Consider the following 26,471-nt stretch of genomic DNA (forward strand, 5'->3'; position numbering starts at 1 on the left):
GGGTCTTACACTCCCAAGACCTGCATTTTGGCCTGATAACCAAGCAGATGCTCGTGCGGGTCCCCTGATCCGTCGAATGTAGCTTGCTCCAGGAATTTGAAGTCGCCGGGTACTTTGTAGGACATGATCTCGGAAGAGAATGGTAAAGCGCTGAGCAGCGTCTGCCCGGGAGGTTTGGACTTACCCCTCATCTGCTCTCTCAGGTCTCGTACCTCTCGGGCCAACTAAGCCACGTCGCCTTCATTGTGAGTGTGGTTTCCGGTGGACTCTGTGCTTTCGCCGGCTTCTAATTCGGCCGGTTGATCATCACGGCGCGTTATGCGCTCGGTCCGTCGCGTTCGAGTTCTGGTTCTCTGGGCGCGAGCTTTTTCCCGACCGGTCTCCCGGTCTCGAGGCCCTGCCGGTACGCAGCGGGGTTCCCTTTCTCCCAATCGTTCTCGTGCAGGTTGCCGCCCAGCATTCGGACCCAGTCTTGAATGGACTGATCGCACTGGTTGGCTCTCCGCCCGTCGATTTTCCTGTCCGTCGTTTGGTCTCTGGGACAATTGCTGACGGCGGGGCATCGGTCGAGAAACTGACTGCTCCCTCGCCCCTCGACTTGCGTCGGCGAAGGCTCGCCCGAGCGCGTGGAGTTGCTTCGGGGTGAGGGGTATTATAGGCGGCTGCCGGTTCACCAGCGCCGTTTCGTTTCCTTGACTTTGGGCATTTCGTTGGTTCAACTGCTCTCTCAGGTCTGCCTCTACTCCGCCGTTTCGGTTGTTCGCTTGATCTCGCCCTTCCGACATGTTCTGATGCTTCTTCAGTCGACTTTGGGACTCGCCCTACTCAGAGAGTCACGTAGCTTTTCGTTTCGATCCCCACAGACGGCGCCAGTGTTGGTTTTTGGGTTTTTACGCCCAGGGAGGTCCAACACAACCTTAGCTGGTGGATTCACCTTTCACACAAAATTGCAAAGAAATGGCAGTACTCGTAATAGCTTTCAATGTGTCTCTCCCCTCTCTCGGGATGAACTTGTCTGGATTACAAGGGTGGAGGAGCCTTTATATAGCAGGCTCCCCTCCCACCGACTTGAAGGCCATTAATGGCTGACTTCAAGGCTAGTTACAACCATCGAGCCGTTGGGTGCCGTTACCGGATCGTCCAACGGCTCCTTGGATCCGTAACAGTCTGACCGAGTCCTGCCTTGAATGCCTCCAACGGCTACGGGGCCGGGTCTTCTTAAATGAGGCTCCTCGACGCTCGCCTAACGGCTCTGAACCGTCTCTTCGTGGACTTGGGACTGGGCCGACTCCTGAACTCGGCCGAAGTTCCCACTGGGCTTCTTTCACTGCTAGCCCACGTTCCTTGTCTTGGATTCCCTTCTTGGGCCAACCTTTCTTGGGTCGGGGTTCTCACCCCATCAATTATTATTATTATTATTATTATTATTATTATTATTATTATTATTATTATTATTATTATTATTATTATTATTATTATTACTATTATTATTACTATTATTATTATTATTACTATTATTACTATTATTACTATTATTACTATTATTACTATTATTATTATTATTATTATTATTATTATTATTATTATGGGAAAATTGCATCTTTAGTCCCTGAATTATAACCAAGTTCTGACTCAGTCCCTAAGTTATGGCAGTATCCGAGTTTAGTCCCTCAGTTATAAGCAAAGTGGCGAGTTTGATCCATAGCGTTAATATTCTGTCTGCAGCTAACGGAAAACTTAAAAACAATTTAATAATAGGGGGTTAAAATAGGAATTTTAAATTATAATCTCATTCTTATGACGAAACTCATTGCGCAACCGTCATTATTTTCTTCTTATATCTAACGGAAGTGGGAGCTTTCAGAGCTTGGAGAAGAAAAAAACCTTATTTGTAGGTATAAGAAGAAAAGAATGACTGTTGCGCAACGAGTTTCAACATAAAAAGAGGATTATAATTTAAAATTCCTATTTTACCCCTCTATTATTAAATTATTTTTAAGTTCTCCGTTAGCTGTAGACAGAATATTAACGCTAGGGACCAACTCGCCACTTTGCTCATAACTGAGGGATTAAACTCGGAAACGTCCATAACCTAGGGACTGAGTTGGAACTTGATTATAACTCAGGGACTAAATATGCAATTTTCCCTATTATTATTATTATTATTATTATTATTATTATTATTATTATTATTATTATTATTATTATTATTATTATTATTATTGTTATTATTGTTATTATTATTGATGGGGTGTGAACCCCGTGGGCTCGGGGCCCAAGAAGAAAAGAGATCAAGCCCAGAAGAAGAAGAGAAACCCAAGAAGAAAATGAACCAAGCCCAAAAATAGATATGGACCAAACCGAGGGGTCGGCTCGACCCGGGAGTCGGCTCGGGTAGAAGTTCGGCCTAAACTAGCCGTTAACCCATGAAACCTATTTACTACCCTATTATTACCCCACTTATTGCCACTAGTCAATTACCTAATTATTATTATTATTATCCATAACCCCCACATAAACTCATACTTAGTACCCAAATTAAGCCATCATAAAGCCTACTAATTACCCCTCAACAGACACTTTTGGATGAGCTAGCTATAAGAAGGAAAAGAAGAGCACAAGGAAGGGGATTCCATTCATTCATCCACACATGGGAGGACTCTCCCAAACACTATTCCTACACACTATAAGACCACTTACTATTCTTTCCCCCATAGAGAGGCATGTCACTCTCCCACAACCACTCATCTAAGCAAGAAGACCACGTGCAGAAGACTCCATATGAGAAGACTCCACCACTCTTCCACGCAGGAAGAAGACTCCCTCTCAATGTACAAAGTATAGTAACTCTATCTCTACCCAACATCACATATACAAAATAGCCATACAACTTGTACAAACAATCCTACAGAATAGTTGAGTTAGGCTTGGCACCGCCCAAAAAGGCCCGTGGTTTTCACCTCTCGGTTTCCACGTACAAAATCATTGAGTTATATTTTTTCTACTTATTTTTCTATAAGCCGCATTGTGAACGGTGAGTCCACCAACCACGGTTGTGTTGGACCTCCCTGGGCCCAAAAACCCTAAAACCAACACTGGCGCCGTCTGTGGGGACGTGACAAAAGGTCGCGTTTACCTCTTTGTCTGAGCAATTTTGTAACACCCCAGATTTTCAAGACTTTTAAAACTTATATAATAAAGATAGAATCTCATTAAATCCCAAAGTACGATACAAAGAGTACGGGGTGCTATGCCACACCCGAGCTAGAGAACTCGGGTGCACATGCTAAATTCTAAAATCTCAATCAGTATCAATACTAAATTATGGCACGCAGGCCGAAAGGGAAAACTATCTAAGCTACGCCCCAAGCTTCTAGCGCGCTCCAGTGATCTACTCGTCTGTGCCTGAAAGCCAAATATATCTGTTCAGCGAGAGATGCTGGTAACCCACTCCAACGCGTTGAAATACAATACATATAGACATATATATAGATATACGAAAACCATTTTGAAGCATGAAGATATATCCTAAGAAACTCTAGCTTTCAAAACAGGGGATAGACTCAACAGATAGAGCTTAGCACAGACAACGGTCATAATCAAGCATATACAATTCATAAGCATAGGGAAACAGGCAAGGCAGATAAAGATAAGCACAGTTAATATCCATAACCCAACATATATAATTCCCGGCATAAATCCCAAAGTCACCTCCCAAGACACTCATAACAACAACTCATCCATATCTCATCACATAGCACACTTTGTTGGCGCGACAGGACCAATCGCATGCCCATACATGAGGGTCAGCGCATATAGCTCTAACACGGCCCCGCAGCACCCTGCCCCGTATCGCAACACGGAGGGGTCGATCGCAACCGACCGATGAACCGCAGCTCATCATAATGTTTGATCGCAACCAAACAGTGGACCGCAGCCCAAGAGTATGTCATCTAACCGCAGCCAGGAAATATGAACCGCAGCTCATGTAGAAACGTTTGATCGCAACCAAACGGTGGACCGCAGCCCGGGAGTGTAAATCTGACCGCAGCCAGCTTCTGAACCGCAGCTCAGGAATAACCAATCTGATCGCAACCGAATTGGGGTATCATGCACACATAACACATAGCAAGCACATGCAACCCACATTAACACATTGGGAAGGGGGAGAAAGCGTATAACAAAACCTATGCGTGATCCTTCACATACTAAGAATAATCCTAAGGGGTTCATACTTCTTTCACCTAGGTCAACGGGATACCAATTCAACTAGCATGCAATATATAAGACTCATACAACCTACGAACGGTACCCGAAATATCAAACTAGACATAGGCACGATAGACGGAGTCCGTTGGGACACCACGGGGATCGGGGAAACATCAAACGGGAAAGCCAAAATCCCAAATTGGGTACAAACCAGCAGGTAGCCGGTGGGTGAGGGGTCACCCGCCGGCGGCACTGTTCCGGGCAGCGGGTGCCCGGCGGGCAGCTGCCCGCCCGCCGGCTGCCCGCTGCCGGCGTTGCCCAAGTAGGCCGCGGGTAGGTGGCGGGTCCCCTATCCCCACCTACCCCACTGACTCTTTTTCACCAAAAACGCCCCGGGAACCTTTGTGGAACCCGAAACCATGCTTAGACACTTTCAAACGCAATTGATAACACACGTAGACAATTAACAGATCAAAATCAAGAAACATATGGCACATAACCTATCATGCTTTTCTAAACATAATCAACACCCAATCATGCGAATTCCCACCCAATATACCAAGAATAATACCATACGGATTCCATGATATAACCTAGGGTTCTAATTATTTTTAAATCACCAAGAACACAATTCATCTTCCAAAATAAAGATTCGGTGGGAATATCATATAATTATCAAGAACCTCATATAATCATTAAGAACATCAAGAGAACCATATAATTATCAAGAACATCATATAATCATCAAGAAAACCATAATTATCAAGAACCTCTCATCACCAAGATCACCCATGGAATCATCCCACCAATCATCAATAATAATATCACAATTCATCAAGACACAATAATATGGGGAAATCCTAAGAGGGGAATCATAGCTATGAAAATAGGTTTTGTTAAGACATGGGTTACCTCTTAGCCTTAATTAATTCCTTGGCTATGAAGGGTCTTTCTTTAAGCTTTCTTCTTTCTTGATTTCTCCTAGGGGAATTCTTGGAACTTCTTGTGTGGTGAGGGATTATCGTGGTGGGGGATCTAGGTGCCTCCTATATCCCTATTTATATATTTAAGACTCCTAATTAGGGCCTGAATGGTATGGGTTTACTAATTCTATTCTTTATAGGACTAAGGGCTTGTTTTAGGGATAAGGGTCCATGGTCCATAGTGGACCATATTAATTAATTAAAGAGAATCCTAATCATAATCTGCATAGTAAAAGGTTTACTTTCTTTATTCCTAGTAGGCTTAAGACTCTAATTTAGGCAAGGGTCCACGGTTCATGGTGGGCCTTTATTAATTAATTAATGGGAAACCTAACCGAATTAAATCATATTTAATTATTATTAACGGGATTAATTAAATAATTAATCCGGGATTTAAGGCCGTAACACGGGGTGTTACAAATTTCGGAGAGCGTCCGGTGGAAATGATTCACTACAGACGGAAGATTGAGAAGGTTCACGAAGAATAGTGGACCAAGAAGAGGACTAGAGGAGAATCAAGCAAAGAAAACTGTGTGTCGAGGTCTACAAGAGGTAACCATTATCATTTAAATTAGATACAATATTTAAATTAAAGTACTCAAAAGTTGTTAGCAAGTGAGGGCCGGTCCATCACACTGACTCGGCCGGGGGAATCAAGAAGTCGAGACGCCGAATAAATGGTTCCCCTACCATGACTGTAACGGTAATCACCGTGGTCATAATTATTTTTTATCCCATGTTACTCTTGATCATGTGGAAGACTTTGTTATACGGAAACATATGAGCAGTATGATCCCAACAAGGCTTGTAGAAGGGCTCTACAATATATATTCCAGAGAAACGAGAATTCCCGAATCAATACCAGTACGGAATAAGTACAATGCATTTCAGAGGACATACGGACTCGTGACAAGGATGGCAAAATACCAAGGGTGTTTAACTATCTATTGTACGTGACAAGCCGACAATCAAAGTGAAGATGTAATTTTTTCTATTTACAAAGTTATCATCCCAAATTCCATACGTGGCAAAAATGGGTACGAACATGATATGAGGATTTGGAATTCAAAAAGAATTTCAATTGCCAAGATAGTCTACTTGGCAGAGCCCGGAGGATTGAAAAAAATGTGTAATTTTGCATTTTCTCTTTTTAAACAAATTAACTGGATTAATCAATTGACTAAGTGGACTGACTGATTCAGCGATGAATTCAATAAGTAAAAACTAATCACAGTGAAGATTAAAGAAAAGATAACACCACAGAGCCAACGACACAGAATGTTTACCCAGTTCGATACAGTGTGTATCTACGTCTGGGAGACGATCACATAGGCGTCCAATCCACTAAATCATAATCCGATGTACAAAGGTAGATATACAATAATCTTACCCAAGTGTCCCACACAAGGTACATACCCAGTCTACACAGGTTTAGTGGATTGATGAAGATGGAGAGCTGTGCATAAGAAGTCCAATGAAATCCCTTCACTTGGAGAGCCCAATCTGATGCAGTCCACTTCAATGACGCTCTTTACAGTTGTTCCCACAACAGTGTGATCACAGTGTCCTTTCGTTTAAGCAGCAGTGATTCTTCTCAAGTTCGTCATCTTAATCACCATGAACATGTTGTATTGAGAAGAGGCATGATAATCAAAGATCTGATCTCATCAAACTGATGTAGAGTGTTTTCTTCTGTCTCAAAAGCGTAACCCTAATTCTCTTCGAATGAGGATACTTATAGTTCCATCAAAAGAACACTCCTTCCATAGATATCTTTGATTGTAGATGGTAGGACGATATTTGAAGAATGTAATCTTAAGGATTTGGTCAATCCATACCTTTCCAAAGCAGATACGCTGATCTTCATTCCAAATCTGACTTCTGTAATGCCGCGTACAGTCTTTTAGAAGTCAGCTTCCTAAAACAGATCTTCAGTGTCAGTCCTTCTATTGTTGCTTCTGATTGATCAGTCATCTGTAGAGCTGGACGGACAAACCCTAAACCTATCTTAGTAAGCCATAATAATATTGCCAATTATAAGTTGGGTTTTTTGAACAATTAAAACACTAACAAACTCCCCCTTTGGCTATTATTTGGCAAAACAACTCGACTACATAGAGAGACAAGAGAACTGAGATAACTAAGATAGGCTATCATAAAGCCAACCAACATTTGATTACATTGCAGAAATAAAAACACAGCATACATGTCATGCTGGATCAAAACAAAGTCAAGAAAAAAAACATTCTTCAAAAGGAGGTGCCAGAGATGCCATCACAAAGCAATCACAAACATCACAAAACAATCACAAACATCACAAAACAATCACAATCACCCAGCCAGGGCCAGAAGATACACAAAAAACACAACACAAGCAACTCCCCCTGATTTCATACTCCCCCTTTTTGCCAAAAGAGAGCCAAAGCCACGTCAAGCGTTGGAGGGAGTCTCACTGTCAGACTTCACAGGATCAGCATCCGAGCCCTCAGTCAGGCTTAAACGAAGAAGAACAGTGGCTAATTTTGTACAAGCCCCTGTCAGCTGTTTAGCGATTATGCCATGAACGGTCTCGAGCTCAGAGACTCTTGCATTCAATTGGATAGAGAGTTGAAGATCTCGTGCATGCGGCGAGTCATCTCCCACTATATCAGTCGAAGGATTGGAGGGTGCAGTCACCGGCGTAACATCACAGATATGTTCTCCAATCAACAAACGCCGGTCCATCGTGTAGAGAAGGGTCGGACTGATCACCTCACTCGTCATAGGCTCAAGGCCCTGTGTTGTAAGAATTCCAAAGATCAAATTAGGAAAGGGCAGTCGTACCTTTTGTTCTCTCGGGTGAATCAGAGTGAGAATATGAGAATAGATCCATGACCCAATGTCAACGGGCATCTTGGTTCCAATTCTGAATAAGAGACTTGCCGACAGTGTGGAAATGTGCCGAAGGTAGCCAGTTATGCAGAGCAAGACGATGCAGAATCACATATTTTGAGGTGAGCTGAGAGCTAGGTAGAGTATCCTTATCACCAGTAGGCCATCTGTCAGCTTGTCCACCTGTTACTGTTTTGGCCACTGCATCCCAGTCAATGATAGCCTCCTCTTGGACTCCTTGTAGGCCATAGTATTCGTTAATCATGTCAGGCCAAACACATACCATTTCCCTCGAATGAAAATCTGCAGAGGATGCTCTCCAGACAAATTGTCCATCTCCTCATTGAGATTATAGAAAAATTCGTATGTAAGCAGCTTGGAATAAGGACAGATGGCAATGACAGTCTTCAGAAGACCCACTTCTTTTAGCAAGGGCAGAACATCACAGACGGAATTCATCTGGTTTTCATCAACCGATCTTTGAACAATCAGTTCTCTTCGGATCATTGTAGACCACTTGGCTTGAGTGGAAGGAGAAACAAATTGAGGTCTGTAAATGGATGTGTCAGAGCTTTCAGCAGCTTGAACCTCAGGTGTAATGCTCCGACCTCTGGCACGAGTAGCAGGTTTCACTTTTCTGGTGGAAGATGCGGGGACAACAGGTGGTTGAGCAGCAACAGAACCCTTTTGCTTAACAGAAGAGCGTAGAGTCTTGAAAACTTGTTGGATAGGTGGATTAGATTCAGATTTAACCGTCTCACTAGACTTCCTTTTCTTCTCAGGCTGATCTGTGTCAGCATTGTCATCACCTATCTCAGCAATAACTTTTACAGGAACATTCTTCCTCTTAGACCTTCTTGTTTCTTTGGTTGGGGATTGAACAGGAGTCACAGAATGACTGGAGTCAGATACTTGAGCAGAAGAGCCATCAAGCAGATTAGTAACCTCTCGTATTTTAAATTTTGAGGAGTCAGGATGAGCAGTGGCCTCAATGGTTGGAATGTCAGATGGAGGTGATTGAGACCCATAAACTTCAGCCAGAATCTTATCATCTTCGCTGGAGGAATCAGATGAGTGAATCACTCGATACGGTTGAGGAATCGAAGCAGACGGTAGTCCAGCAAAATGTTGCACATGCTCAAGACTTTCACCTAACGATGTGGCAGTGTAGACTGGGATTCCACCTGTTTTCTCAGACTTATGGGGGCTTGAGAGGTCAATAGACTCAACATTAGCAGGTAAATCAGAAGGATCATCAGCAGGGCAAATTTCTTTGGGTTCAACAGCAAACTCAGCAGATGGCAGAACAACATTATCATAAAGGAATACAATTAAACTCAGATTATTGGGCTCATCAGAAGATTTTTCTTGTTCATCAGACACATGCAAGACATCATTTTTCACACAATCAAACTCACTTAACGGCAGAGATAAAGGATCAACATTCACAGGGGGGTTTTCAGAGCTCAAAGCATTTAAATTTTCAGAATTAATAGGCACACAAGATGGGGTAGCAGAATCATCAGGTTTATCTAGAGAAATTTCAATAGGAGTTCCAGAATTGTTTGACCTGTTTCGGAGGATCTCCTGTCTGTGTTTTGCTTCTTTCTGAGCAGCTTCAAGATACAACAGCTGTGACTCCGCTCGCCGTCGAGAGACCTCAACATATTCTAGGGCTCGTTGCGCAAAGTATCGAAGGAATGCCCCGGCCCGATTTCCATCCGAGGGTTCTGGAATAGATACTGGAGAAACCTCATCACTGGCTTCAGACACCATCATCAGCAGTTCAGTTGCATCTTCTTCAGACCAATCAACATAAAACTCTGGGTAGTTTGTCATAACAGTCACCAAAATCTCATCACGAAGCAGAGGATCAAGCTTGAGTTTCTTCTTCATGGAAAACTGTAATAGCGTCTGGATATGCTTAAAGGCCACTTCTGGAGAATGTGTCTCGCTCCCGAGTTTGATGATGATATTTCTTACTGGATCTGCCATTGGAGATTTTTGTGAGAGGAGAAGAACAAATCAAGGTAGGCAAGGATGTAGAGAGAGAGAGGAAGACTGAGTGCTGAGGTACTCGTAGATAGTTTTCTTCTTGGCCCGATACAAATAGACTTAAGTGTGATGAACCCTAATTAATGTGGCTAGTCAAATAGAATGCAGACGCGATTGATTTGACCCAACGGTACAGCTTCTTTTTAGGAAGGAAACGAAACCCAAGGAAATTTGAATTTCAAAAAAAGATTAGAATCTTTAAGATATATTAGGTTATAGAAACCACTTAACATAATAGAGAGGAGTCTTAAAAAGGAAGACAAATCATAATTCTGACCCGCATACGGAAACCTCTACTCCTCTCTGACTGACCAACTGCTGTATTAGTCAATTCTGCGAATTCCCAGAGCAGACCTGAGAATTTCAAAACGATTTGCATCTAGAGGTTTAGTCAGAATATCCGCCAGTTGTTTGTTAGTTTGAATATATTCCACTTCAATCTCCTTGGATTCAACCAGGTCTCTAATGTAATGATGCCTGATATCAATATGCTTCGTTCTGGAATGTTGAACTGGATTCTTTGAAATATTAATAGCACTGACATTGTCACAATAGAGTGTCATAATCCCTTGAGTAAGACCATAATCCAGCAACATCTGTTTCATCCATACCAACTGAGTACAACATCCACCAGCAGCTATGTATTCTGCCTCTACCGTGCTTAATGAAATTGAGTTCTGTTTCTTACTTAACCACGAAACCAAGTTCTTACCAATAAAGAAGCATCCTCCAGATGTACTTTTTCGATCATCAATGTTTCCTGCCCAATCAGCATCACAGTACGCGACAAGACTCAGTTCACTGTCCTTGGAGTACAAGAGTCCATACTGCATCGTTCCCTTTACATATTTCAGAATGCATTTTGCAGCTATCAAGTGTGATTCCTTTGGATCCGATTGATACCTTGCACAGACTCCAACACTGAACATTATGTCTGGTCGACTGGCGGTTAGATACAACAGACTGCCTATCAGGCTTAGATAGACTGTGTTATCCACGGTTTCATCTTTTGATACTTTTGTGGAGGTAGATATTGGTGTCCTGGATGGTTTACATGATTCCAGATCAAACTTCTTGACTAGATTCTTGGCATACTTTTCTTGTGAGATAAAGTATCCTTCAGAGCTTTGCTTGACCTGTAGTCCTAGAAAGTATGTCAGTTGACGAACCATAGACATTTCAATTTCTTCCTTCATGACTTTTACTAACTCGTCAGTGTATTTCTGTAGGGTTGATCCAAAAACAATGTCGTCAACATAGATTTGGGCAATGGTTACATGACTTCTAGTAGTCTTTACAAACAAGGTTTTGTCGACACTTCCCCGTTTATACCCATGCTGAAGCAGATATTGTGTTACTCGCTCATACCATGCCCGGGGGGCTTGTTTGAGACCATAGAGAGCTTTTCGAAGCTTGTAAACATATGATGGATGATCTGGATCTTCGAAACCTTTAGGTTGAGCCACATAGATATCTTCGTGCAGATAGCCATTCGGGAATGCTGTCTTAACGTCCATCTGAAACAGTGTGAATCCCAAAATACCTGCGACAGCCAACAAAATCCTGATTGACTCGAGTCTAGCTATAGGGGAAAATGTCTCATCATAGTCAATCCCTTCAATCTGAGTGTACCCTTGGGCCACTAACCGAGCTTTGTTCCTTGCTATATTTCCAGCTTCATCAGTTTTATTTTTAAAGATCCATTTTGTTCCAATTATATTAACACCATCAGGTCTTGAAACTAAATCCCAGACATGATTTCGCTCAAACTGATGTAGTTCCTCCTGCATTGCCTTGATCCACAGATCATCTGGTAAAGCTTATTTAACATTCCTTGGTTCTATCTTTGAGGTATAGCAAGCAGAGCCAGATATTTCTGTCAGATTATTTCTTATTCTGCTCCTGGTCTTCATCCCATCTGTTGGATCTCCAATGATGTTGTCTGGCGGATGATTTTTCTGAGTTCTGGTGGGTTTGTCTTTACCTGTATCATTTATGAGATTTGTCTCCTGTTCCGAACTTTCTTGATCTTCATCTGAGGATTCTTGTGATTTGGGCTGACTATTGCTATCAGTGGCATTTGATTCACTGAGAGGAAGCTTTGTCACTGAATCTGTCACTGCTGTGTCTACTGATTCTTCTGGATTATCATCTATGACCACATTTACTGATTCCATCACAGATTGAGTTCTCTTGTTGTAGACTCTGTAAGCACAACTGTTTGGAGAGTATCCAAGGAAGATGCTCTCATCACTCTTAGGTTCAAACTTCCCTCTTTGTTCTCTATCAGCCAGCACATAACACTTTGTCCCGAACACATGAAAGTACTTCAGGTTTGGCTTCTTTCCCTTCCAGATCTCATATGGTGTTTTGGTCATTCCTGGTCTAAGATAGACCCTATTTACAATATGACAGGCTGTGTGAACTGCTTCAGCCCAGAAACGATGTGGCAGATGAGAGGCATGTAGCATAACTCTAGCCATTTCTTGTAAAGCTCGATTCTTTCTTTCCACTACACCATTCTGTTGAGCAGTTCTAGGAGCTGAGAACTCATGTGATATACCATGCTCGGAGCAGAAATCTGAGTATAGTGAATTCTCAAATTCTTTTCCATGATCACTTCTAAGTCTCTGAACTTTTATTATAGACTCATTCTTTTCCTTTTGAATCCTTATGCACAAAGTTTTAAAAACCTTGAATGCTTCTGATTTTTCTCATAGAAAGTATACCCAGCTGTATCGAAAGAAATCATCTACGCACACAAATATGTATTTCTTTCCCCCAATGCTTTCAGTCTGTGTTGGCCCCATGAGGTCTATGTGAACAAGATCTAGACACTTCTCAGTGGTGATACCTCTTACTGCTTTGTGTGGAGTTCTGATTTGTTTCCCAATGGCACATGCACCACAAACTTTTTCCAGATCTATTCTGATCTTAGGTACACCTTACACAGCTTCTAGTTTTATCAGTTTATCCATATCTCTGAAGTTTACGTGACCCAGTCGTCTATGCCAGAGTTTTGCTTCATCAGATTTGGATAGGTGATATGCAGTTTCATTTGCCAAAACATAACAATTATCTGAGGACCGGGTTCCTTCCATGACAATTTGATTTGCTTTGTCAGTAACTCTGCAACAGTTACGATTGAAGCACACATTCCAATTTTGATCACACAACTGACTGATGCTAATCAGATTAGCTTTCAACCCACTGACTAACAGAACTTCTTCTAATTGAGGCAAACCTGGTACATTCAGGATACCTTTCCCAACAATTTTCCCTTTTTGTCCATCTCCATATGTTACAGCTCCACTGCTTGGTTGAACAGCCATGAGACACTGTACATTTCCAGTCATATGTCTGGAACAGCCACTGTCGAAATACCATCTAGCTTCAGTTGTAGACGCAGTCAGAACTATAGTGGGGTAGCAAATAACTTCTGACTTTCTGACCCAAACCTGTCTAGTAAACGGTGTAATAGTCTTGTTCTGATATTTCTCATTCCTTTGATCTTTGTAGAAAAAATAGCATTCAGGCTGAGTATGACCTTTGGTTTGACAGTAGTGACAAATGGGAGTGTAATGTCTAACTTTGACGAGCTTATTCTTGAACCTTGAATAATGAGATTGATGAGTTACTTTGGCAAGGTCAGTATCTGCAGTCTGGTCATATCTCCTTCTCTTGTCAATTTTTTGCACTGACTGGGATGACTGTCCTTGTTCAAAGCTGTGAATAGATGTGGTCTTAAACATACCCTCTTTGACAAACATAGGTGCATTATTCGAAGATTCACCTCGTTCAAATCCTAAACTTTTTTTATCATTAGGATTTCTGTCAGAGTCTAGAATCTTGTCTAGGGTTGATGTGGTGTCCATCTAGTAATTAGGAATAATTGAATGCTGATCTTTGATCTTGTTGGGTGTTTAAGCCATGGGAGTGGAAATTCACTAGGAATAGAGATTACGGGAGTAATTCGATTCCACTTTGCATTCCCACACAAATCTTAATTCCAAACTAAATATTGCAAACGATAATTGGCACTAGGTGATTAAATACTTGAATCCCATGAATCTCAACTTCTCTCTAATTGTTTTCAAAATCCTGAACCTCTGTTTTATTTTATTTATTTTATGCCAATCAATCATCTAAGTAATTGTTAGGATTAGCTCTAATGAATAAGTTAGTAACTAGTGCTTGATACAACCACTTCCCTGTGGATCGATAACTCGTACTCCGAGAATTATTTGTTTGCAAATATACTACGCATCAAATTGGCGCCGTTGCCGGGGAAGTGGCGTTTCTAGTATTAACATTAGTGAAATCTTTATTCTAGGAGACTAGTCCATTTTTATTTTTTATTTTATTTTATTTTATTTTGCTAACCCATAATAAGTTCATTGTTTTGAGTGTGATTTAGTTTATGGATAGATATGCATTCCAAGGAACCATGCCACCGTTTTACCCTCCTTCTCAAGGTTATGAGATGAGTTGGAATATGAATCGAGAATATGGAGGAATGGAACAACAATTCCCTTTCTCAAATTTTGCCAACTCTAGTCAAGGATATTATCAAGAAAGTTCATATCAAACATCACAACCCCAATGGTGCTCATTTTGTGGTGGGAATCACTTTGTGGAAAATTGTTACATGCTCAACCCCACCAACCATACCCATCAACAATCTACTCAAGGATTTTGTGCCAACATGAGTCAATCCAGTTATCAAAGATGCACACCACCTACTCCACAACCCTCACGGTGCATGATATGTGGTGGATCTCATGAGGCGGAAAATTGCTTTATCATGGATCCCAATTACAAGTATCAAGGGCGAGCTCAAGAGTTGCCGTACCAAGAGTTTCAACAAGATTGTCAATCACTTGACCAAATAATTGAGATGAAGTCCAAAGAGACCAAGTTAATGCAATTGTGCTCGAAATATCTGGAGTTACAAGATCACATGAATGCTCAACTTGATCGCATGAATGCTCGACTCGATCACATGATGGCTCGACAGCAAGATTTGACAATTCAAGAGCCACTTCAAGATTCATTTAATGGAGAGGTTCTAGAAGAGTTGCTCTTGCCAAATGAAGGTCATGAAGTTGAGAGAAATAAAAAGGATGATGAGGATCTTAGAAAGGAAGATGAAGAAATATTTGATAAATGCATTGAGATGGAGACACCAAGCTGGGAGGAAAATGTAGAGTTGCAAGGTAATGATGGCAAGGAACATATTGAGAGTTGCCCATTAGATGAGGAAGTTCTTAATGGAGCACAAGATTTGAATGAGGATGTCTCACCAATGGAGAACATTTCCCTTGGAGAGAACTTCAGAGAAATTTTGAATTTGGGAGGCATTGGAGTTCTTAAGGATAATGGCACACATTTGCCTATCTATATATCCAATGATTCCCAATACTTCCTGGTTCATGTGAATGATCCGAGACTCTCATTACTTGTTGAACAAAAGAGTGTTGAAAAAGAAGGAAAAGATAATGGAGGCATAATTCTTGATTCGGGCAAATGTGGTTCCTTACATGATGACGTGAAGGGTTCGAGCTTAAGAGAGTTTATAAATGGACACCACTTGAAGAAATACTTGGAAGAGAAAGTTGATGGAAAGAAGGGGATTTTTCTTCTCCAATCACTTGATGGCTAGAGAGGTAACGTCGAGCTAACGACGTTAAATTTAGCGCTTCATGGGAGGCACCCCATGTTATCTTTTATTACTTTCCCTATTTATTTATTGCTTTCTAGTTTCGTCTTATTTAGTTTTATTATTTTCTAGTTCGTGATTATTTTATTGCTTCTTAGTTTTCTCTTTTCTCTTGTTCTCCTTTTCTTTTATTTTGCATCAGGGATGATGCAAAGTTTTAAGTGTGAGGGGGAGGAATCATTAATTTGGGGATATTTCTAAATTTTTAAAATTTTTTGCTTTTGCTTGGATGACTCATATGCTATTTTTGGTGAATAAGCTACTTGTCTTAGCATGCAGTTACAATTATTCTCTCTTGTTGGTTTGTGGTTTGTTTTAGTGGTGCTTGCTGCATCTCAATTTGTGATGGATGATTTGAGGTGTAACACATATTTGATCAATTCCCTTGCCAATAGCTTTGTTAACCACTTAATAATTGGATTAATTCTTGATCTTGTGTTTTGCATTGCTAGTGAAGGCTTATGTGAGATTCCGGTCATGGGTGTTTTGCTAGAACTTGCCTCATTACTCCCTAAGTGATGTCTAAGTTTTGCATGTTTTGAAGTGATTTAGGCCATTTTTGTTTAGCCATAGCCTTTAAACCTGTCCCTATATATATTTTTATCCTTCGTGTCTCCATTGTGCCTTTTGTTTGTTCAAATAAGTGCTAAGCACTTATCCCCTCTTTGAGATTGTTTTTCTTTGATTTACCCCATTATTATAACCCTTAGCCCGTGGCCAAATATTTCCCTTCCACCCTTGAGAGAATGAAACTTTTATCTTTATCTTTTCCGTAAGAAGAGTTTTATGGAGTTGTGCTACGAAAAAAAAGAAGCAGCTAGTGTTACAAATGTTCAAGTGTGGAGGTCATGAAAGTTTGGATTAAAATTATCTTGCTATATCCAAAAGAAGTCCAAAGTCAAAGAAAAGAATGAAAAAAAAAAAAAAAGATTGAAAGTTTTTGAGTTTGGATCCCCACTTTACCAAAGAGTTGCTAAGTTCTTGAAAGAAATTTGCTCCTTGGAATTATGATTATCTCATCTCTTCCAAATTTGGAAAAGTTTAGATAAATTGTGACATTCTCTCTTTTTGATTAATTTTTCCATACCACTTCTTTGTTAGCTATCACCCGTAGCCCCATTACAAGCTAAATAAAGTCCTATTTGATCTTAGCATGAATTCTTAGATTTGATCTAAGGGAGTATGAAGGGCAAGCCTATGGGATCTCATTCATGAGCCGTGTCTTGCATAATCTCAACTGAGTATTTGTCCACACTTGATCCTCACATACTTTAAATTCTTGGTGCTTGGTTATTGGCTTGGAAATGGGTCTCTTATGTGCCAAACTAATTTGATTCTTGAAGCGTGTTGTTTTGTAGCAAGTTGATTGGTGGTTTGAAAGGTTGTGCAAGAGAGAGCATGAGTAATTTGTATGTTTTGACTTGTGATTTTATTCCTTAGTTTTGCTTGAGGACAAGCAAAAGCTTAAGTGTGAGGGGGACAATTTGATGCGTAGTATATTTGCAAACAAATAATTCTCGGAGTACGAGTTATCGATCCACAGGGAAGTGGTTGTATCAAGCACTAGTTACTAACTTATTCATTAGAGCTAATCCTAACAATTACTTAGATGATTGATTGGCATAAAATAAATAAAATAAAACAGAGGTTCAGGATTTTGAAAACAATTAGAGAGAAGTTGAGATTCATGGGATTCAAGTATTTAATCACCTAGTGCCAATTATCGTTTGCAATATTTAGTTTGGAATTAAGATTTGTGTGGGAATGCAAAGTAGAATCGAATTACTCCCGTAATCTCTATTCCTAGTGAATTTCCACTCCCATGGCTTAAACACCCAACAAGATCAAAGATCAGCATTCAATTATTCCTAATTACTACCATCTACCGATGAGCAATAATCTAGAATAAACTTCCCCTAATAAGTTCCCCTTTCCCAAGGACCAACCATTAGGTGCAATCGTGTGTGCCCTAATTTATGCCCAAACTCCCATTGGTGACACAAACATGGCTATGAAGCTAGTAACTATGGCCATTAATTACAAGCATCAAACAATATTATCACGATTGCAACACAAGTATTAAACCCAAATAATAATATATTAAAGAAACTGAGAGCTCAGGCACATAGGTTCATAAACACTTTTACCCAAGAATCTCTAAAGAATTTAGCCAAGCATGACTAAATTATACATAGCAAATATAAATAAAGAATTACAAATCATCAAAAGAGTACAAGAATTAACCAGACGATTTTCCCAAATCTCCCTAGTCTTCTTCTTGCTTTCTAAGACAACTTGTGGCTCTTGATTTCTCTCATTCTTGTCTCCAAGAATCTCTGAATTCTCTCCGGTCTCCCCTCTTTGGTGTTGAGGAAGGAGGGATTTTATAGTGGGTACAAAGTTGAGATGAAATAGGAATCTTGTACAAAATTGGACTCAAATTATAATTCCTATATTTAAATAATTAAATTTGGAATTGAAGTTGGAATTTGGAATTTGGATGCTTTGCATGTCGCGTCATTCTCGACGCGTCGAATTAAGGCTCGACGCGTCGAATCCTCTGGGTCCCGGACTTGTCCAAAATTGCTCCAAACTCATCCTTGAACTTCCCTTGCTCATAGAATTAACCTACAATGGTTCAAAAACACTAACAAACACCGTAAAACATTCAAAACAAGTGTGAACCATAATTAAATGATTTGAGCAAGGAAAACATGTATTAAATAAGTAAAATTAAAGAACTTAATTACCGAGATGATTCAAAATAACTATAAAAACAAGCAAAGATGTGATAACATCACCATCATCTGGATATTTTTCTTCAGACCCTCCAATTCTTTAATCAGTTTTCCTTCTCTGGTTCTTATCTGAGTGATGAGATCTTCTTTTATGACAAGGTCTGAATTCAGTTTTCTTAGAAGTTCATCTCTTTGCTTCAGCTCGTCATTCAGATTTTTATTGACTTTCACTAATTGTTCCCAGCTTGCAACAAGTTTAGCAAATTCTATTTCAAGTTGAGTATGTCTTTCTTCAAAATCATCAGTTGATATGTAAGATTCTTCATCTGATTGGTTTCCATCTGACTGAATGTCTGTAGCTGTAAAGAAGGCTACAAAATTTTCCACATTATCATCTGACTGATCATTGGATGTTTCCTCCTCATCATCGCTTAATGTAGCTACTGACATAACCTTTTTCCTCTTGAGATACGTTGCACACTCAGCCTGTATGTGACCATACCCTTCACATTCTCTACACTGCACTGACCGGTTGAGTGACTTCCCTGTGTCTGTGGAACTGTTTCTGTTCTGTCTTGTTCGACCAGTCTGAGACTGATTGTTCTGTGAAAAGGGAGTTGTTTCAGCTTTCTGATATGAGGAGTTATTGCCTTTGTATTGTGTCCTGGCGGACTGACCTTGACTCTTTCTGTTGAAACCTTTTAATATTTTCTTGAAATTCTTGGTTAGAAGAGCCAAGGTTTCATCATCTATGTTGTCTGTGTCAGATTCTCGATCAGCCTCAGCCACAAAAGCCATTGACTTTCCTTTTCTGTTGCTTGCAAGATCGTCATCCGCAAGCACTTCTAGTTCATAAGTGTGTAAGCTTCCCATAAGTTCTCCGACAGTCTTCTTTTCCCAACCTGTGTGTTCCTGAATAGCCGTTACTTTCATTCGGAAGCGTTTAGGTAAAGATCGAAGGATCTTTTTGATTACTCTCTCATCTGTGAAAGGTTCACCAAGAATTGAGGCTCTATTCATCAGATTCTGAACCCGACTGTGAAAGGTCGAAATGGTTTCCTCTTCATTCATTCTAAGGGCTTCGAATTCTGATAGTACCATTTGTAGCTTTGACTGCTTGACATCACTAGTTCCCTCAAATCTGGTTTCAAGAATTTCCCATACACGTTTAGCTTCTTTTACCCCAGTGACAAGAGTAAAAACAGATTCATGCAGAGATCCTACAATCGAGTTCAAAGCTTTGTTGTTTAGATCAGAGGAATTCATTTCATCGTCTGTCCACGTCTCCATGGGCTTATCTCCAGTGGTTCCATCCGCATTCTGAACAGTTGGACGGCTCCACCCAGTTAGGACAGTACCGTAAACCCTGGTACCTTGTGCTTGGAGATATATCTCCATGCGAGCCTTCCAGAAAGAGTAGTTGTGACCATCTAGTTCCGGTGGTTTCATACTTGCATCCATCCTGAATACAAACAGCCAGCCAACAAACACACACAGAGGCACTTCCAAAAGACATAGAACAATGCAAAACTAAACAAAACAACCCGTACGGATCAAGTCACTATGTAGACTTAAAAGCTTTGATACCACATGTAATTTTGCATTTTCTCTTTTTAAACAAATTAACTGGATTAATCAACTGACTAAGTGGACTGACTGATTCAGCGATGAATTCAATCAGTAAAAACTAATCACAGTGAAGATTAAAGAAAAGATAACACCATAGAGCCAACGACACAGAATGTTTACCCAGTTCGATACAGTGTGTATCTACGTTAGGGGGATGATCACATAGGCGTCCAATCCACTAAATCATAATCCGATGTACAAAGGTAGATATACAATAATCTTACCCAAGTGCCCCACACAAGGTACATACCCAGTCTACACAGGTTTAGTGGATTTATGAAGATGGAGAGCTGTGCATACAGAAGTCCAATGAAATCCCTTCACTTGGAGAGCCCAATCTGATACAGTCCACTTCAATGACGCTCTTTACAGTTGTTCCCACAACAGTGTGATCACAGTGTCCTTTCGTTTAAGCAGCAGTGATTCTTCAAAAGTTCGTCATCTTAATCACCATGAACATGTTGTATTGAGAAGAGGCATGATAATCAAAGATCTGATCTCATCAAACTGATGTAGAGTATTTTCTTCTGTCTCAAAACCGTAACCCTAATTCTCTTCGAATGAGGATACTTATAGTTCCATCAAAAGAACACTCCTTCCATAGACATATTTGATTGTAGATGGTAGGACGATATTTGAAGAACGTAATCTTAAGGATTTGGCTCATACCTTTCAAAAGCAGATACGCTGATCTTCTTTCCAAATCTGACTTCTGTAATGCCGCGTACAGTCTTTTAGAAGTCAGCTTCCTAAAACAGATCTTCAGTGTCAGTCCTTCTGTTGTTGCTTCTGATTGATCAGTCATCTGTAGAGCTGGACGGACAAACCCTAAACCTATCTTAGTAAGCCATAATAATATTGCCAATTATAAGTTGGGGTTTTTAAACAATTAAAACACTAACAAAATGAAAGCCAAGGAAAATTCGCATACGAAAAAGGCACCCAGTGCGTAACAATTAAATGGGGAGAGCCTCAGGAACTCTGGAAACGTCTTTTATAAATTTCCACGGCAAGAAGAGTATATAGCTTGTCAGTCAGCCAATAAGTATCTCAGTCAGCAAGTTAACAATCGGCGAAAAACACCCTCTCCACCTCGCTCGTACACATGCTTCCGGACACCCTCGACGCGTTCGCCGACTGCTTTCATGGTAAGGAAGGGAACCAAACATTGAGTAAGAAGGAAGCAATCCGGACTTGGACTCGGACGATGCTAAGGAAGCGGCGACTACCGCGAACTGCCATACGAGGGTACGTCCATAAATGAAAATATTGATATTCGAATTCAAAGTTATCCTTTCAAGGCACAGAAATATTTTGGATGGTCCATTGTTAGAGAAAGTTTGGTATTCATTTACATGCATGTTATACGTATGTGGCCATGCTTGGGTGAGCGCCAAGGGGGTAGTCCAGCTAATTGGATTATTTCAAGACACTTCTTGCATGTGGAGGGTCTTGGGGTATTCTAGCAAACATCCACAGGTGGAAATCAAAGTGGGAAGATACACACCACTAAATGGATCAAATTATAATTCCTCAATAAGTGAAAGTTTGGAGCAGATTCATGATTGAGCTCAGAAAATATTAATTGCAAGTAGGAAATCAAGTCAAAAAAAAAAAAAGAAAAATTCATAGCAGTTGCGACATTCGAAGGGAAATATAATTGAAGGCCAAAATTTTTGTGGTCAAAATTACATGCTCCTGCGTGGCATATTCAGAGAACAGGAATGTATCACCTTCAACTTCATGTGCGCTCCTACGAGTGCTGACTTCTACGCCGTCCAGTCAGAAGCGAGAAAAGCAGTCGGTTAAAATATATGCAGAAGGAAAAATGCCAGAATATTGGTGAACCGACATGAGATCACCACGTGACGAAAATGAGAAGATTGATGAATCCTACATCACAGAGGGTTGACTGCTTGCACTGCTCGGAATATTTGGCTACCCGAAAGACAAAACTAACATGCTGCTGCCGTAGTGCCGTCATTATCCTCCCAAGATTCTTCCAGCGTCCGTTGATCAAAATTGGGTGAAAATTTCCGCTTCATAGACGTGCTCTTTTGGGAAGAAGAAAAGAAAGATGGCGATGATCCCGACAATTCAGACCGACAGAGAAGATCGTCAATAGCTACGGTTACAGTGGCGAAAGCCCGCCAATATCCGCGGAGTCCATTGAGTCCACGTAAGTCTGTGCACTGCACGATTTGGTAAGTTCAATCTCGCGTCGACACCATCTTTGTCGACCGCCGCATGTTTCTCAATCAGCTGAAGTCTCTCCCAAATCGCCGCCCGACCCCTGGGAGATCCATGCAGAAGTGGCAAGCGAGACGAGCACTTAGTCGTAGTTGATACCGAGTGAAGCGATCACAATACTTCATCACCCGTTTTTCCATTACCAAGTAAAACTCATATTGTGCGATGACCATTTTCTCGTTATTGCAAGTCAAATAGGAGGAGTATACTGCAAGTCAAGAAGGTGGAGTAGAGAAACTTGTTTTCTGGATTTCTAGATCAATTGTTTGGAAGTCCTTGGATCTTCCAGATTACAAATGCATAGTCGGCCACTTTTCGGCAGATAGAGGAATGAAGAAAATGGACAGACCATTCCTATCACCGACTGTGATGGGGGTGTGAACCCCGTGGGCTCGGGGCCCAAGAAAAAAAGAGATCAAGCCCAAGAAGAAAATAGAGTAAGCCCAAAAGAAATACGAGTCAAACCGAGGAGTCGGCTCGACCCGGAAGTCGGCACAAGTAAGGAGTCGGCCTAAACTAGCCGTTAACCCATTTACTACCCTATTAAACTCCTAATTACCTACCTCATTACTATCCCATCACTACCCAACTTAATATCCATAACCCCCAAAAGTAAATATCCTATTCAAACTACCTCATCCTAACCCCCAATTTAATACCCATAATTCCTACTAAATACCCCCTAACGTCTCTAAACCCATTTAGCTATAAAAGGGGGAAGGCAGCAAGATCAAGGGGGGGCTTGAGCATGGAAAAAGGCACCACTCCACATCACAAAATAAAGGATACTCCTCCCACGCCAATCATTCATTCACACATGAGAGCACACTTCCTACACACTTGAAGACTACTACCACTCTCACACAACTACTCTCCTAAGAAGGCCTCATTCCACAATATACCAAGAAGGCTCCACCACTCATCCATACACATGGAAGGACTCTTCCACACCATTCCATCACTCTTCTTTCTATTATTATTGCTATATTATTAGAAACACAACACTTTGTGTAGGGGATAGCCCTACAAACATGTACAAAGACACCTAAAAAATACATAGTGGAGTTAGGCTTGGCACCGCCCAAAAAGGCCCGTGGTTTTCCTTTCGGTTTCCACGTCAAAATCATCGAGCTCATATTATTTTAGCAAGCTTTTTATTGAAAGGTGTATCCTCCAGCTAAAGGTTGTGTTGGACCTCCTTGGGCCCGAAAACCCAAAAACCATCAGACTGCATGCGGCTGGCTATTCCAGACTTCAGTCTTCGTTCTCAAATCTCACTCGCGATTAAAGGTCGAGTCTTCTGATTCGCTGCATATGTAGGCCTTCACGATCACACCGCCGAGTCCGTCGAGGGAAACACTCAACCTGGAAGCAATACGTCATGCACAGTCACGGCCGACCAGAGGAGAAAACTTCTGACATTAGTACGCGAACCCGAGACCACTGCCGAGCCCAGCAATTTTAAGTCTAGAAATCACAAGATTATGGAGAAGCTTAAAGCATTGCAGTAACAACCAATTTCATCCATTGGAGGGCAGGGAAGAAGCAATGATCAACCGGCACTCGACTCGTCACACGGAGTCGGCATTATATTCGACTCCTTGGAATCGGTTGACTTGACCAAGGCTCTCACCGCATCCTTCAAATGATCTGATCGACTTGGAAATCGCGTCCGCCAAACTGCCCGACCAGAACGCCGACTGACTCCTTTAACTAACTCGCCCGTGTCTTATTGCTGAGTATGAAGTAGGTACGTGGCCAGCTGGAGAAGAGAGAGACGTAATCAGCAATGAAAGAGCTTCAAAGAGTATTTGTGATCAGCTTGAAGGCGAGATGGATCTGTCTGCAAATTTTACAGCAAAAATGCAAGTTCAGGGAGCCGGCGATTGCCGTCACCATTTTCGCGGTGATCGACCGCCTTGGGAGCTGCCCACCGACTCGCTGCCTGAACATGGATAGAAGACTCCCTGAAGTCTAGAACCGAAGGACAGTGCCGACAACGCATCTCGTCGACCACGAACGACACCGTCGAACAGTCGTCGGGGACTCCACCTGCCAGTCGAGCGATGCTAGAGCCCTTCCACGCCGTGAGAGCAGTGAGTAGTGGACGTGGAGTCGGCATGATTTTCGCGTTCTAAGTATCGGAGTCAGGTATCGTGCCACCCTGATTATTATCGGATAAGCTAAAATAATTGGACGGCAGAAACTAAGCCCAATCGGGCAAGTAATGCTGCGCGAATGAAAACCCGGGGAAGATCAGTCGATCATGCCACCGCTTGGTAAGACTGCTGATCTCAGATAGGCGCAGTAGAGAAGAGCTAATGATGGTCTCGGATTTAGATTCGCCGCGTCTACCTCGCCGTACGCCAGGACTCCATTTATTGAATTCTCAAGGAGCGAGCGAGCGAGAGAGAGAGAGAGAGAGAGAGAGATGGGAAAAGCGAAGAAAAAGAAATTTAACGAAATTTTGAATAAACATCTCAAACGCCTGCCACGAGACTCTTCAGGTATTGGATCAAAATGCAGCTCCTTCTCTAGAAATTAAGGATCGATTTTTTCAGAAAGTTTCAACATAAGCTCTAGGGGAAAGCATATAAATATTTTGGGGGTGGCACATTTTCCTATATCAAAGCAAATCTACACAAAAAAATATTGGTCTCCAATAGCAGTATGTGGCATGCGTTTTAAGGAAAAGAAAAAATGGCTAATGGTAATATGGAGTGGCCGAGTAGGGATGACCCACGTAGCTCGGTGGTCCTATGACCGCACAACTTTTATTCTGGCAGAATGGGGGCAATGGTGAAATCTAGCATTTGACAAATGCGTTTGAGGAGGATTGCAAAATTAAAATGGCTGAGTTTGGCTACTGGAATTCGAGTATGAATTGGCTGGAAAGATTTGATATTGAGGAAATGAGCTGCTGGGCAGTAGAAAAATGCTTGATCGTTTGTATAGATGGGCCGATGAAGCCCATAAGGGGTGTATCTTGCACAAATATTTGACTGAGGGACTCAGTCAGACGGGAAGAAACTCAAAATTCAGTGAAAATTCTGTGAAAGAAAAGGCATATAAGACAAATTAAAAGAGGGGAGTTTGGAGGATGGATTTTTCTACGTATGGCGAGTTTAATTTCCAGTCACATGTGCCGCACAACAGACTTGGATATATTCGGGGCGTGGCAAGAAAATGCATTCCAAAAAGTTGTTCATTGAATTTCTCATCTACAATGGACTATATGAAGGGAAGAAAAAGTAAAGCTACAACCGAGTGTCAGCCCGACTAGAGGACTCGAGTTAGTAAAGAAAGAATCAAGAGTCCAAGAAGTTTACTAGGAAAGGAAGAATCATAGCCAGGAGCCGCCTAGAGCAGGGACTCGGCAAGAAAAGAGATAAACGACGGGGTACTGACCCTAAACTGTTTCTGAGATAGAAAAAGCCCAAAGGGTCGCCTCGACAGAGGGACTCGGCAAGAAGAGAAGGAAACAAGGGCACTGACCCTTAGATGTTTCTGAGAAAGAGCCTACAGGGGTCGCCTCGACTGAGGGACTCGGCAAGAAAAGAGAGAAACGACGGGGCATTGGCCCTAAACTGTTTCTGAGATAGAAAAAGCCCAAAGGGTCGCCTCGACAGAGGGACTTGGAAAGAAGAGAAGGAAACAAGGGCACTAACCCTTAGATGTTTCTGAGAAAAAGCCTACAAGGGTCGCCTCGATTGAGGGACTCGGCAAGAAAAGAGAGAAACGGCGGGGCACTAACCCTAAACTGTTTCTGAGATAGAAAAAAACCCAAAGGGTCGCCTCGACAGAGGGACTCGGCAAGAAGAGAAGGAAACAAGGGCACTGACCCCTTAGATGTTTCTGAGAAAAAACCTACAGGGGTCGCCTCGACTGAGGGACTCGGGAAGAAAAGAGAGAAACGACGGGGCACTGACCCTAAACTGTTTCTGAGATAGAAAAAGCCTAAGGAGTTGCCTCGACTGAGGGACTCGGAAAGAAAAGAGAGAAACAACAAGGCACAGA

General features: G+C 41.5%; 1 long non-coding RNA gene across 1 annotated transcript; it reads left to right on the forward strand.

Annotated features, from left to right (window-relative positions):
* The first annotated feature begins 1,629 nt into the window (after window positions 1-1,629).
* Window positions 1,630-24,919, forward strand: LOC109168480. The gene is made up of 3 exons (XR_002052087.1): window positions 1,630-1,706; window positions 8,861-8,864; window positions 24,907-24,919. It is a non-coding gene; the product is annotated as an uncharacterized LOC109168480 (long non-coding RNA).
* The last annotated feature ends 1,552 nt before the right edge of the window (window positions 24,920-26,471 follow it).

Source organism: Ipomoea nil, unplaced genomic scaffold (assembly GCF_001879475.1).
Source record: "Ipomoea nil cultivar Tokyo-kokei standard unplaced genomic scaffold, Asagao_1.1 scaffold3199, whole genome shotgun sequence".
In the NCBI taxonomy this organism is placed as follows: domain Eukaryota; kingdom Viridiplantae; phylum Streptophyta; class Magnoliopsida; order Solanales; family Convolvulaceae; genus Ipomoea; species Ipomoea nil.